This window comes from Harpia harpyja, chromosome 5 (genome assembly GCF_026419915.1).
Source record: "Harpia harpyja isolate bHarHar1 chromosome 5, bHarHar1 primary haplotype, whole genome shotgun sequence".
Classification (NCBI taxonomy): domain Eukaryota; kingdom Metazoa; phylum Chordata; class Aves; order Accipitriformes; family Accipitridae; genus Harpia; species Harpia harpyja.
In genome coordinates this window covers 35,704,137-35,719,164 of record NC_068944.1, presented here as the reverse complement: position 1 = coordinate 35,719,164, position 15,028 = coordinate 35,704,137, and positions in this window count along the sequence as shown.

Here is a 15,028-nt window from a genome sequence, read left to right as displayed (position 1 = left end):
AGAAATTTCTATGCATCTTTAACTTCTCTGAGACCAGTTCCTACTTATAAAATCTCAACTCCATTGGAACTGGAGGGTAGGACAACACTGTTTTCAGAATGCTATCTTCTTTTAATCTCCAGCCATAGGAAATCGGTTAATTTTGAAGGAATGCCGTGACTGGCAGCACCGTAGTCTTATTGTACTACATACAGAATGCCTACAGTTTAGAAGGTATCAAATTGCATTACTTGTTTTTAGGTAAAAAGAACAAAACTAAAAGTGTCACATGTACCTTTCTGGCTGTCTCTCCTAATAGCTTTTAAAGCAATTGGCCAATTTTAACCCAGCTTGTCAAAAGAATAATCAAAAGGATTTAATACATGTGAGATGAGTTTAGTGAAACTGAATGGTTGGATGGAGAAGAGAGCGTACATTGGGACCCCATATGAGACAGAGGCTGAAGAAGGAGGTTTTAAACAGGACAGGAGTTGTTCCAGTACTGCTAGGACAACTTATTTTATTTTTAAAGCATTTATGAGTTCTTAAGGGTCTCCATGATGATCACTGACCTGGCTTGGCTTAGATTAGTTGTCTGGGGCAGAGTGCCCTATTTTATTATTTGTGTCAGGAAAGTAGAAACAGACAGAAGCAATGTACACCTAATTCATTCCAAAGCAAGTACACTTGAAAATGTACTATATGATGAAGTGTTTAATAAATTTGTGTTTTCCAAATGTCAGTTTGAGCATCATTTATCCACTTGGGACAGTGCATTTTTGCCAATCCATTACTGCCTCTAAGTCTGTGATTGAGTGGTTCTCTGGGTGTAGCATGTTGATTAACTTCAGTAACAACACTTTTTTCTGCATTTTTCTCTAGACTGGAAGCATGTCATCTCTGTAGAACATATATAAACTAGATGATAGACTATTATGTTGGCTTATAGCTTTGCATTCTATATTAGCCATGAAGATTACATTAGCCTCATTGCAAAAGAAATGTTTGTTATCTGTACATTGTTTCTAGTATTAAAAAATACCACTTTATATCCATCCTTGGTCCCCCTTTCAAATATTAATTACTTTATTTAATCATTTTCATAATCAAAACAGGCTTGAAAATTAAAAAAAATATGCTTTCATACTAAATAATTGTTATTTTCCTTAGACACTTAAGCATGGTTGTAAATTCATGTAGATTTAATTAGAAGCACTCAAATGCCAGCCTAACTGTCCTTCCAAATTCAGATTTTTTTATTAACAGCAAAGAAGCAATTCACCAAATTCTTCTTGTGAAAACTTACATGCAAGGTTTTTCACGTAAGAGCTAGGTGAAAAACTGTCAAAAGATTTTTAAAAAAGGCAGGATATGCAGTTAGGAAGAACTCAGTGTAGAAAATTTCCATCTTTCATGTACTAAAAATTTCCTTTTCTATGTTTTCTAAAACCCGTAAATACTGGAAATTACAGCTACAGTCATGATACTGAAGCAGTCAAAGAGTGTTTTTCTGTTGGCTGGAAAACGCTGAGGATTTTCCCTCTATTTTTACTCTAGCTCTTATTACCTCAGTTGTGGGATACTTGGAAAGTAATGGGCACATAGTGAACAATCCAGACTCGATGGAATTGATCAATTTGTGAGCCAAGGATGTTTTGTAGGCAGCAGACTTCAAGGATGCTTTGCTTGTGGACACATATTTAGCTAACGGTAGTAAGAGCATTCCAGATGCCTTTAGAAGGCCTTGAACAGAATAAACAAGAAGACAAAAAAAGAAAGATGCCAATTAGAAGAACGCAGGTGCGCATTCCACGATAAAGGGAACTTGGCACAAAGAACCTCAATTCGGCAGCTTATCTTGACCAATTAGACTGAGACAAGTTTTGCATGTTTTAGTTAATACAACCAATTATGCCTTATGTTTATGCGCGTGTACAGTGTTGTTATAACCAATCATTAGGTGTAACTAGGCGCGTGGACAGCTCATGCTAACCAATCTCTAATTTGCTTATGCGTGAACAGTAACTAGAATGAACATATAAACCGAGCTATCTTGGCAATAAAGTGGCATCTGCTTGATCATATTGATTGTGCGCAGTGTCCGTGACTTCCGCGTCAACACTCAGTTTTATTAGTCCTATTGGCTACTGGAAGTACCTAACTGGTTTGTGAAGTGTGTCTGGTTTTTTCTCCAAACACATTCTTGGACTAAAGACTACAGGGTTTTGAGGGGAGAAAACTGGAAAGGAAAGACAGAGGAAGGGGAAATATGCCTTCAACACAGGGTAGATTTTCTGCTGTTTTGAGCAAGTCTTTGTTTTGCTAATGTCAAAAAAGCAGTTAATTTCACAGTGGTGGAACTGAAGGCTTTCAAGCAACAAATGTTTATCAAACTGATCGTCCTGCCTGAGACAGTGTACTCTCATGGCTGTAGAAGGTTCTCCATATTAGACTACAGAAAAGCAGGTAACAAATGGGGTAACAAAATGACCCTACCAGATAACAAGGATAGTGCCAGCTGCATGGCTGAGTACCTGTAGACATCAGGACAGTGAAATCACTGAGAAGCATAGGACTTCAGAGGATCCTTTTGTTCAAATCTAATTTCAATTTATTTGGGCGATTTACTTCAAAGCATCTTTTTTATAAACTTATTAAATATGATTGAAAAAGAGGTTAATTTTCTCATCCACCTTGCAATGAGGTGGAAAAATAAGTAATTTTATGGTATTCCTATGGAATCCAGAAGTAAAAAGGCAACATGGAAGAAAGAGTGAACATTTATTGAAAGTTTTTGCTTGGGAGTTGTCCTGCTAGACATTGCTTGTAGAAGAAAAGGATGAGCAGTAAGATAGACTGTAAAATGGTAGTAGTGGTAATTCCCTGTAGTAGTAATTCCCTGTAGTCTGCCATGGAGAGCCTTGAGACCTGACTGCCCCAGGCCAGGTGAACCAAATCTTATGAAAGTTATTGCCCTGTGGCTGGATTTTGGAAAATCTTGGGGAGATATCATTCAAATCTTTGCATTTTCAGCTGGATTTATTCTATGTTGTTCAATTATTTGTGTGCTGACTAGATATGCTATGAAAGAAATGGAAGTGGAAAATGGAACAGGCAGAAAAAAGTTTTCAGGTGATCAAAACTATAATGTTTACTGTCTCTGTTCACAAGCTAAAAAGTAATCACAGGCTATTTTCCTAGACTGCACTCTCTCTACAGAGATTATAATTAAAAATCAGTTTTCCCATGTAGTTACTACAGTCATTATGTCTTATTCTAAGTAAAGGCAGCAGGCATACAGCCAGCTGCTTTTGTCTGCCTCTGCCTCTTTCTTTGTCCAGTCTCCCCAGGCTTATAATCCTCCTTTCCTTCTGTGTGTGTCTCTTTCTTTTCTTCTTCACTGCCTCAGCACCAGGGCAGGACCTGATGAGCTGAAGTTGCTGTGTTTGGTTGGAGCCAACCTGCTCAGGGCGAGCAGACTCTATGGAGATATCACCTTCCTATGGTCTGACAACTAGTAAGTGAGATTTTTTCAAAAGCTTGCAACAGTAGCACCATTTGCGGAAATGTCCGCATAAGCAGTGCTCTCGTAGTTCAAGGTGATTCCATCCTGAAAAACGTGAAGTCTTTCCGCTAAGATGTGTTAGTACCAGAGGGCCTCAGCAAAAAGACAAGGTAAAACCAAATTGCTTAACTTTGTTCTCTGAAGTGGCTGAATGCTTTTCTTCTTTGCCAATTTCTCTCAAAATCATTCAGCTAAAGGCCAAAAGTTAGCATGAAGAAAAAAAAAAAACCAAACAGATCCAGTATTAAAAGTTTGTCTGAAAACTGAAAAATAGTGCCTCAGAGAGGACAATGGTTGGGCATCTCTACCTGCTGCAGCAGTAACTTCTTAAAGGCTGATCCAAACCACCCTGGGAACAGCCCTCCACTAGGGGCTATGGGAAGGGGCAGGAGGAGACTTTTTTGCTTGTTGCAGCAGGAGTTCACTCATTTTTCTCCAGGGATTGCTGCTGATGTCTTTTTGTTGGCTGCTGTGGGGCAAGGCAGGGCGTGGGGGGAGGGGGCACAAACTTATGCTTATTTTGCTGAAATTGGTGATTCAGTGAAGTGGCTTAATCCTGCCAACTAATTGTAGCCATCAAAGTCATTTGGAACATTTTTCAATGGAAGCATATTTTTTTCAATGTTTATTCTGTTTTTCCAGTTTTCAGTTGAAGCATATTTAGGCCAGGGTAGGTTAAATATGCTTTTAAAATATTCTGGAAGTGTTCTCCTCACTAGCCAGGCATTTCCTGTCTTTTGTGAGTTTGATGATTTTTAACTACTGACAATTTGACTTTACAAGAAAAGGGGAATGATAGTGTTGGTAAAACTGTATAAAACTCAGAAGATGTTTAATGTCACCTAGCAGTGGTTTTTATTATATACAACTATATTTATGCTGCATAAATGAAATACTTGATGGGTGTAGAACATAATTTTTTTTTTTTTATTGAGGAAGAGTCGCTAGGGTCATCAGGTTAGGACAAGTTTGGTACTCCAGAAGGTAAAAAATCCAAATTTGAACCAGAGAAGCTATTATCCTGCCTTATCTCATATTGCATCTTCTACGCATGTCTATGTCTGTAACTCAAAAGGTGAATAGGTATACAGTGGAAATTAAGTTTGGATCTCATGGTGAAGAGATTAGTAGTTATATGTTCAGAATTTAGTTGCAGCAGAATTGGTTGAAATGGAAATATTTCTTTTCTGCTGAGTGTAAAATGAAGAAAGACAAGAGAAAAAAACTTTCTTAAAAATAAGAATAGGAAAGGTTTAATACCAGTGCAGTCTGGGGAGATGATCATAGGAAGAAGGATATGTCCACCTATGTTATTTTAGGAACAAAAATGTGTGCATCTTCTATTGTAGAAGAAGGGCTATGGAGCCAACTGTTGAATAAATTAGTGAATAAAAACAGTGAATAAATTACTTTGGAGCCATTTTTCAATTCTGTTTTAATATGTGATAGAATTTTAAACCCCCCAAATTTGAATCCTTCCCAAGAAGGGTAAATTATAATTTGGCAGTTGTATTTCATATCTATGGTGGTTGCACCTTATAGATACACCAGTGTCAGAATTAAATATGTCATCCTTCCTTATTTTCTGGTTTTCTTATTTCTTGGTTGCATTGAAAAGGTCATAAGGCTAAACCACTTCAAAGATTTGCTCTCTGTCATGTATCAATTCATACTTCCTAAGAGATCTTTTTCATACCTCAAAGATGTACGAAGTCTTACCAAAATGTAGGTTTGATAAGATCATGTGCAATTCATTTACCTTCTGGAAGTAAAACAAAAACTAGAAAGGCGAATGGCATATTTTGGTTTTTTATAGTTGTAATTAATTGTTGCTTATACCTTTCAAAGGAAAGTAGCAATGCAAGTGCCAATTATCAATTATAGATGTATTGAGTATATATATATTTATTTGTGGAAACAGGTTTTTTTGTAAGACTGGTGGCTGAGGCCTTAGCCTCTAGTACTGCTGTTGCTCAGTTTCTGAAATTATTCTCGTGCATGCTAATTAATAATTCCTTCTGTCATAAAGTTACAGTACCGATAGGATATGGATTTTATACCAGTAAAATTCCTGTTGGTCTAGAGTTGAGTGGCTCGCATCATAATCCCTTTCTTTCTCCTGCATGGTAAAGAGCCGTATTCAGACTATGAAAGAGACTAACTTCCTGAATATGCAGGTGGTGTGAAATACTAAGGATAGATGTTTCCACAGGGTATGGTGTTAGGCATGCTTTTATTTTCTGTCCTTCTTATTGATCTGGAATCATAGAAAAATAATCCACTATTTTAAAAGGCCTGTCCTGTAGGGCCTTACTAACAGGGCTAATTGGACCAAGTCCTAGCAGCCTTTGGTGGATAGCTTTTGATACAGATGGACCATTTGACTCACAGAGGGTTCACAGGTCTGACGCATAATTAGCCAGAGATACCAACACAGGGAAAAAGCTTAAGGAAGAGGAATGACAGGAAAGCTTGCAGAAAGGCCGGACACGTGATCTGGTAAAGGAGAGAATAAGTAGAGGAAAAAAGAAGGGACTTCTGAGTCTGCTTCTGGCCCTCTTACTGATTCCTTCTGTATGCCTGGAAGCAGAGTACAACCTTTATGTGTTTCCTCTGTCTTACAGACCGTGAGCCTTTTTACTGTATATTTGCCTCACAGCAGCATTGCGGTGCTAAAGCAGTTTGTAAAACACTGTGTTAGAATTAATAAGAATGCCCCAAAAGCAGAAAGTACCCATTCACAATGGCATTTCCCTGCTTCCTCCACGCAGGGCTGGTTCAGACAATTTTGCTGGCAGAATTTATTTAATCATGTCCAGTTATGCCCAAAACAAGGCCCACAGGGAAATAAAAGAAAAGTTGGGGCATTTAAAAAGCCTATGCCTACCTGGACACATAATTATGATGGAAATTGTTTTAGTGGAGTGTACCCTCAAAATCCATTTAGTGCATTGCTATATTGTGGGGCAATCACAGGCGGAAAGCAGTAGCTGTGCATATATACGGTACATAGGTTCAAAAATGTTGAACCTGGATCCTTTCCCAGAAACACGTTCTCTCCAGGAGGAATTATTAATCTGGAAGTGGTAAAGTCTTACTTATCCTTTCAAGTGACAAAATCTGCAAAACAATATTCATGAGCATGGTCTGCAAAATACTAAATAAAACTGGCCTTCAGTTTGTTCAAATAAGTTGCTGCAGAAATGGTGTCTGTAGAAAGCTCACATTATATAGATAAGATTACTATTTCACCTGATCATGACTATCTTACTACCTTAGGTGTGCAGAAATGGATGAGTTACAACAGTTTATTGTTAAATATTTATTGTATTTCTTTCTGATTTTTTCCTTAATATGCAATTGTTTGGTATAATGTACTAACCCATGGGGTAAACTAGCAGCTATGGAGTAGGAATTACAGGGAGAATGGGTGCCGAGGAAAACCAGCAGTTTGGATGGAGGGCTAGCAAGTCAAGGAAAACCACGGGTGCATAATACTAGTGTCAGCTGAAACACTCCATGGGTCTTCAGGTTAATCACAGTGCTGAGGGACTGCAGGCTTTTTAAGCCAAACCGCCAGCTGGTAATTGCACAGTAAGGGCTTATCAGGGCCGAGTTACTAAGAAGCTACCATGGCAACATCCGCAAAAGAGGACCTTCACCTAAAAGCCGGCGTGCCTGCATGAAGCGCTTCCAGGGGCGGTGGGACTGATCTTGCCCGCGGGGCTGGGCTGAACAGCAGGGATGGCCATGAACTCTGAAGATCCCTCGTTATTTTGTTGCCATAGACACGCAAAAGAAGAGAAATCTAATTATAAGAACAGCTTATCCGCCCTCCCCCCCCCCGGACACTTGCAGAAACTCAGTAATGTAACTCAATGTAACTCTGCAGCAGCCTTGGGCTCATTTCATTTTTTCTTTTTCAGAGGCAACAAAGGTACAAGAGCAGAGGCCTCTGATTCTGTCGACTTCCAAATGGTTCATTCTTGTATTGTCCAGACTATATACGAAATTTAGAGTGTCACCTCTTCTGTGGAAGAATAGCTCTTCTCTCTTCTTTCATACTGTTCACTTCCTAAAAGCTGGTCCTGTATTTTCGGTATTTCTAATAATGGAGGGAAAGTTAATGACAAGAGGTATCCTGCATTGTTCTGAGAAGCATAAAGAAGAATACCTCATCATGATCCTTTGCACTCAGTAGACCTGTCTATAAAACCCAGACCCTTGTTTCCTTGTAACCAGGATTCATCCCTGCGATCGTCTAAGATGATCTTTGAAACTCTCGTCTGAGATGACATGTGTATGTTGTGATTTCTGAAACAATACAGTGTGGGGGCACTGCCTTGCAGCATGAGAAGGATATAGATTTTGCAATGCTGCAATAAATATTTTAATCCTGTTACACTCGCCTGACTATTCCAGAACAGTAGGACATAATTTATCTTGAAGTTTTTCTTTATAACTTTTAGCCTCTTCCATATCAATTTTAACATAAATAATAAACCTAACTTGCTAAAGGACCCATAATTGTGTCTGAATTTATTGCTGACTGCTAACACAATAAATTTAATCTGAATAGTTTTTGAGACTTTCCTAACTCTTCATCAATTTAAGAGGTGGATTAAGCATTCTACAAACATTGTGTGGCTTTAAACTATACAGCATCTCATAAACATTCAAGGTAAATAGCATTCAAATTCTACAGTAAAAACTTGAGATTTGAATGACTGAAGCAAGACACTCAGGTTCACATCTAAAAACATAGTGAGATGATTTTATAATTTATGTTGAAATATTTAAGTTTTGTTACTAGAATTTACAGGTTAAACTGCTATTGGCAATTTAAGTGTGAATGTTTTGATGAAACCAAACACATTACTGGTGGAACCCAGTAAGGACAGGTTCACTTGGCCAGCGTGTGGGAAATCAAGACAGTTATTATATCTGGTTTGGAGCAAGGAGGTGGGCCTTGGCTTTCTCCATGTCTAGCAAGAGTTTTGGCTACTAGAATAGAGAGCAATCTGTCTTTCTCTAAATATTTGTTTACCTACAATGGACTGGCTCCAAGAGGAAAGGCTAAAGCCTCAAGGTGGGTTGTTTCCGTAACCCTAACCACCAACCCATTTGCCAGCCTCAGCTGCTAGAGCTCCCTATTGCTGCTGGAGATCCCTATCTCTCTCAGTCTCCCTGTATGTGTATATATGCATCCGTCTTCCATCTTTGGCAGTAGCAAAGTGCCATTGAAACAGATAGTTTCTACAAAAATTGTGTTCAGGAATGGGTTATTTGCAGATCTTGAGCTTTTCTGGCTTGAGAAAAACCTGCTATACAAGACAGTGTCTTTGCCAGCTGATCACAGGACAGCCTCAGGGAATTTGTCTGTTTGTTGTGCAAAATTACTTGGAGCCATTGGATGGCACACCTATGAAAAGCATTTACATTCTGGTTAGCTGTAAGTAAATTTTAGGAATAACACCAGTTTTAGTTACAATGCAGATTTTCTTAGAAATTGCGTATCTGCATAAGAAGCTGGTTGCTGGGCTCAGCCCCTTGGAAGTGAATATTTTTTAGGAGAGTTTCTGTCTGTAGGGTGCAAATGAGCCGAAGGGTTACATGTTATCAGGAACGTTACAGGCTGTATGCAGGTCTCATGTTTTCTAAAGCTAATCAGTGATTTGTTTGTGTTGTATGAAATAAGCATTTTTATGCATGTTTAATGCCTTGTCCTTTAATAGCCTGTGTGGATAAACCCTAGACTGTTCCATCTTTAACAGCCAGCTGTGTAAAATGCCTGACTGGCCAACTCTCCCTGCTGGTAGAAAACAGCAGTTTCTGCCACTTTGCATGACAGAGCAAGGAAGAAGGCACAGGCAGCAAAGACACGCTGGTGTCTTCACTTAAAGCATGCTATTGAAACAATGAAAATAAAACCATTGGGCACTAAAATACTTTCTATTCTGGAGGTTTCAAAGGATCTTGGCACTTACTAAAAAAATCCTTCAGTACATAGAGCAATTAGCAACTTAAAGCAATTAGTAATCTTCTTTCACCACAATTGAAAAGTACTTTGGAAAATTAGCTGGTATGGGATTCTAATTTATTCAGATAAAAAGCAACTGCCTTGGTGCCGTTTACTTTATGAATATGCTGGTAAGTTGTAATAATAGGCAGTTATACTAACAGTAAAAGAGATGAAATCAGAAAAAAGGTGAAGACAACCCAGTCAGAGGGTATACTTCACTGTAATGTCTAAGCCTGCGATGATTTTCTTTGTTCCCCTGCCAAAGTCTTAATTTACACTCGAAGTTTTTTTGGTGCCACTTGCTCGCTCTAATGATACCTAGTCAACCCTTTCCTCTTCTGGAGGTCGTGTTCAGCTTGGGTTGCTCTTGCAATTTTCTGCATTATACTTCTAGTGATTTTCTTTTCCTTCCCCTCCTCCTTGTCTTTTAGAAATGAAATTTTTAGCCTGGTATTTTTACTCCATGAGCAGTGTTAGTGATTTTAGTGGCACTACACACAGTAAGTATTGGACTTTGGTATTTTATGTGACTCAGTACCCCTCTTAAGTGAAGCATGAGTTTTCCAGTTAGGTACCCAACTCGGGTGTAAGCTATTGACAAATTGATCCCAGGCTCATGTTCTTCTGGCATCGCTTATTTAACTGTCTGAAAAGGCGCACTTCCGTACGCTGCAAAACATTGGCACGAGCTTTCAGATTAATTTTCACACTTAGTAATCTACAAGTTAGCAGCAGCATCAGGCAATACAACCTCAGATGCCCGTTTGTCCTCTTTGTGACATTTTATACGTAAGCTTAAAAGTCGTCTTGTCTGTATCTCCTAACAGGAGTTGCCATTTCCTACGCTGAAGCGAGTGGCTGCAAAAGGCTTAAAATACCTGCCTTTCCGTTACTTGCCGCCGCGCAGTAATTACGGATACAACCGGGGGAAAAAATGGACGGGGGGACGTGAGAATGCCAGGCAGAGGGGAGAAAGCAGAGGGCTGCGAAGGGCCTCCCCCCCCGCCGCTGCCTGCGGAACCTCCCGCCCCCCCCCCGCCCCGGCAGCGCGGGGAGCCCGGCGGGGGCAGCCACCCCGCTCCCGGGCCGCGGGGGGGGCCGGTTCCCGGCGGGCTGCAGCGGGGCCGGACCCCCGGCGGGCGGCTGCTTTGCTTCGCTGGCACCGTGTCGGGGCACCGACCCCCTCTGCTGTTTCTGCTGGAAACAGCGCTGGGCACGGGTGGGGTTTGTTTTTTGGGTTTTGTTTGTTTGTTTGTTTTGGTTTTTTGTTTTGTTGTTGTTGTTTGTTTGGGTTTTGTTTGTTTTGTTTGTGTTGTTTTGTTTTGTATTGTTTTGGTTTTGTTTTTGTTTTCCGGGTGTGCTCTGACCAAATGGGCTCTCTGTGCAGTCTGGCAAATTTTGTCCCCTGCCACCCTGGCGTTTGAGTAATTCCTTGCCAGTTCTTAACCCTGTGTTCGGTGGTGCTCAAATAAACCCAAGTAACCTCAAGTAATTCAGGGTTTGTTTTGTGAGTATCGCTGGGACACGTGTATTTAAGTAATCCCTCTTTCACTTCAGTCTTGCTCCTGCGCTGCGGAAAGCTTTGTCCTCCACGCCTGATTTTCCTTGATACTCCTCGCTCTCAGCGTCGCTCACTCCTGCAGCGCACGCAGGTTCCCTGTGGCATTGGCTGAGCGACTAATGGGACTCGATTAGTGGGGAAAAGGGAAGGGGGCAACGGCTAGGGGAGCTTTAGCCTTCCCCCCTCTATCCTGGAGTCAGCACAGACTGGTTTAGTCAGCTGGCGCAGGCGCAACCCCTTACTGAGAGCGCTAAATTCACCCCTCTTTTATCACAACACTGCTGTGTTTAAGCCTTTAATTACGTATGAATGAAGGTGCCAAAAACAGGCGGCAGAGGAGGTGGGAGGGGCGAGGTTTACGGGTTGTGTATGTAAAATTCACTTTTCTCTAGCTTCAGCTACATCATTTTTCAACCTGATTCTTACTGCCGCCAGGCATCAGAAAAAGCCAACAAACAATTCAAAGTCTGAAGCAAAGATGATTAAGATTTAGGTATCATTGCCATATAATCAACACAGTTCTTACCTCCTGAAAATGAATCATCTTTCTTTTCTTGTCAAAAAGGTAAAAAGAAGGCTCTGCAGGAGCCTGAGCTCTTTGGGGAGAAGTCAGTACTTATCCCACACAATCCTCTGCGATCATCCTAAAAAGAAACAACCAGGCTAATCTTAAAGTGGCTTTTATTTATTCCCATAAAACTTATCAATGGCATCAACACCATCTCGTGTCTCAGAGCCGAAGCTGGGTGGAAGTTTGGGTTGTCTTAGCTGATCCCCTTTGCCTCCCTGGAGCAGCGTACCAGCTACCAGCAGAACTGTGCTTCCATGTGCTGGAAAGCCAACTTGCTGTGAAAGATGATTAACTGATAGTGCCCCACAGGAGAAGTAACTGTAAATAATAATTAGAGACACTTAATTGGTTTGGTTTGGTTAGGGGTTTTTTTAGTAAAAAAAAAAAATTCTGTGTCAGATGAGCTGATCTGTAGATGAGATATCTGTATCTGTTCTACAGATATCTGAAGAATACTACAATTTTCTCTTTAAAAAAGAGAAGCGCTAGAAGTTGTTCTTTAGCTCACGGTCAGCCACTCTCAGCATCCTTGTGCCTCCTCCAGGAGTCACAGCTGTAGCCTGCTCCAGAAAAGCGGGAAGTTATAAAACTTCCAGCTGGGGACCTTGACAAAATGAGATGCAGGGAAGATGGCAAAGTGGTGACCTGCTTGGACAATTCTGCCCGTGCTCCAAGGTGCTGGCTTGTGTGGCACAGCTGGCTGGGGAGCGGCAGGGTGACAGCAGGGCAGAGCAGATGGCCTCCTGCTATGACCTGCTGAACTCCTTAATCCCAGCCACTGACCTCCTCGCTGCCAGTTAGCTCTTGTCTGTATAACACCCCTCCTTTTTAAAGTCCTAGGGTCAGAAACATTTCAACACCTGCCCAGTACCTCCCTGCAGCTGGCAGTTTGAGTGTGGCTCGTCTCTCCATACCCTCCCAAGGACTTTCCCGTGGAAGGTGGATGTGTCTTGGGACAGGCAACAGAGGCTGTCCCCATGCTCAGGGTTTCATTGGGTTGGTTTCTGAAGGTGACCATGGAGATCTGTTCTAGTAATTTATTTTAAAATGTAACACAAACTTCTGCCATCTACAAGTAAAAAAACCAAAGCACAAGTCTTATGCTGAATATTTAGTCTGCTATGACCAAAATATGTGTACAAAAACTGGTTAGGAAGTATTACATATACTTTCCTACCTCTCTTTTTCCCCTTCCTCTCCCTTGCCTGTCTTTGAAGAGGATAAAACACATCATTTCGCGAGAGCTGCGTTCACGCAGAGAGCTAACATTTTTGCATGCAGAGAGACAGGAGAACTTTGTTTCCCTGGCAACTGGAGCCACCAGAAAGTGTTTCCAGCACCTCCTCCCTTTATTCAGGTTCGCTATTATTGTAGCCAATGGTCAGTCAGGTAGTTAAAACAATTATGCACTGAAAGAAGCATCTTGATAGTGTGCTCCACTTAACTCATTTGGCCTTCCTCCCAAAGTCTAGAATAAAAAGTGACCTCTGCAAATGATCCTGTATCAAACTATCCAGTGTTACAATTCACGGCTGAACTTCAAGGTCTGCCCTATCCTGCACATTTAACTTAAACCTAGAAAGTGTCACGGTCTTCTAGGAAACAATGTCGGCAACTAAGCAGCTTTCACTCCAAACCTGCATGTGCTGGAGTGATGGAGCTGGGTCTCTGCTGCGGCAGGGTGAGCGGGTGCTGCCCAGAGTCGTGTCGGTGATTCAGTGCAGTTCATTCTTACCTCTGAGTCAGGGCTGAATTAATGTCCCAGCACATTGTTAAGGTTTTGAAGCAGTGTGCTGATGGGGGCAGCCCTTTACTTTAGCTTTTGGTAATAGAAAAGACAATGCTGAAGCCCTTCCCACCTGCTATTGCTAAATATCACATATTTCCCTCCCCCCGTGTTCCTTATTCCTTCAAAGAATTTCACTAGGATTGTGAAAGAAAACACTTTACAGATAAAAAATCCCCAATTTATGGTTATCCTTTCCACTTAAATGTAGCAATGTTGTGTAGCTGATCTGTGAATGAGGCAGAGAGCCTGGGGAAAACAAAAAAGGTGGTGTAAATGCACAGGTATTGTAGTGCCTAGGTATGGGAGAACTGAATGTGGTATTTTTTTACCTTTGAGGGCTGGAATTCACAACTTAAACAATGTTCCTGAAATATAGAATTTGATATATAGTTTTGTATTTTTAATGAAAAAAGTCCAGGTGATTTCTGTTGTGTTTCCCAAAGTCCGGTGAGGTGAACATTGGCTCTGCAGTGTGATAGTGAAAAAATGAGGGGGCATTTGAGCGACAGGTTTGTAACAACAGTGCTGGAGGCAAGTTGTAGCTGAGTGGTGAGACTGTGCTTTTATGCTTTTCTTCCCTAAATCTTTCCCTGCTTTCCCTTGAAAGAACAGGGCCTTTTGTCTAATGCAAGCCCTGGGAGGAGACAGGGACTTCTGGCATCAGTGTGTGGACAGTCTGGGTTAGGTGCCCTGCAAACCCTTTCTTTCTCTTCCCTCGTGACTGCAGGAGACTCCTGTCCTTTTCCACAGGACTGTTGGGAAAGGCACAGAGGCACTGAGCAGTTACATGTTGAAGGAGAGGAAGACAGTGATGGAGCGTGGCTCTCCCTCTGCCCTTGGTTTTTCTTTTGATATTATTGCAGGTGTTTCCAGTACCTGCGGTGAGACCAGTTACTGCTGATAATCTGAATATTAAAGTTTTCATCAAGAAAGCAAACGTAAGGGAGAAAGATATTATTTTTTAACAGTTTATATAAATTTGATTTGACTTTCAGAAGAAAAGGCATTTCTGTAGCCCAAGCACTTGCTTTCTACTGAATTGCAAAGGCCTACATGGAGCACACACAGAGAGAAAGCACCAGACAACTGGCTCACCCTATAATTTGCAGTGTTGTGGTCAAAGTCCACTTCATTCCAGTCCCATGTAGCTGCAATGCACACTCCATTAAGGGTCAGTGACTGTAGCTGTGAGCACATCTTTTTTGTACTAACTCGAAGATTACTGGAGAGTTTCAGCACAGAATTTAGCTAGAGAAAGAGCAGTGTATTGTCCAACCACTGGTGCTTGAAAAAGCTTTGACTCCGCTATTAATCTTGCTGAGTTTTTTACACCATTTGTGCTTTAGATTTATGCAGAGCAATAATAGACTTTTCTTCCCCATATAGAAGTTTCTGATCCACCTGTAGCAATTACAGAGTGACAAACTGTTGCTTCTTTTTCCCTCACTTCAGCCTAACCCTTAGAATCCACTTTAATGATTATTTTGTGGCTGTATATGCTCATATTTAAGGTACTTATCCAAACAAAATGATTGCTTGTA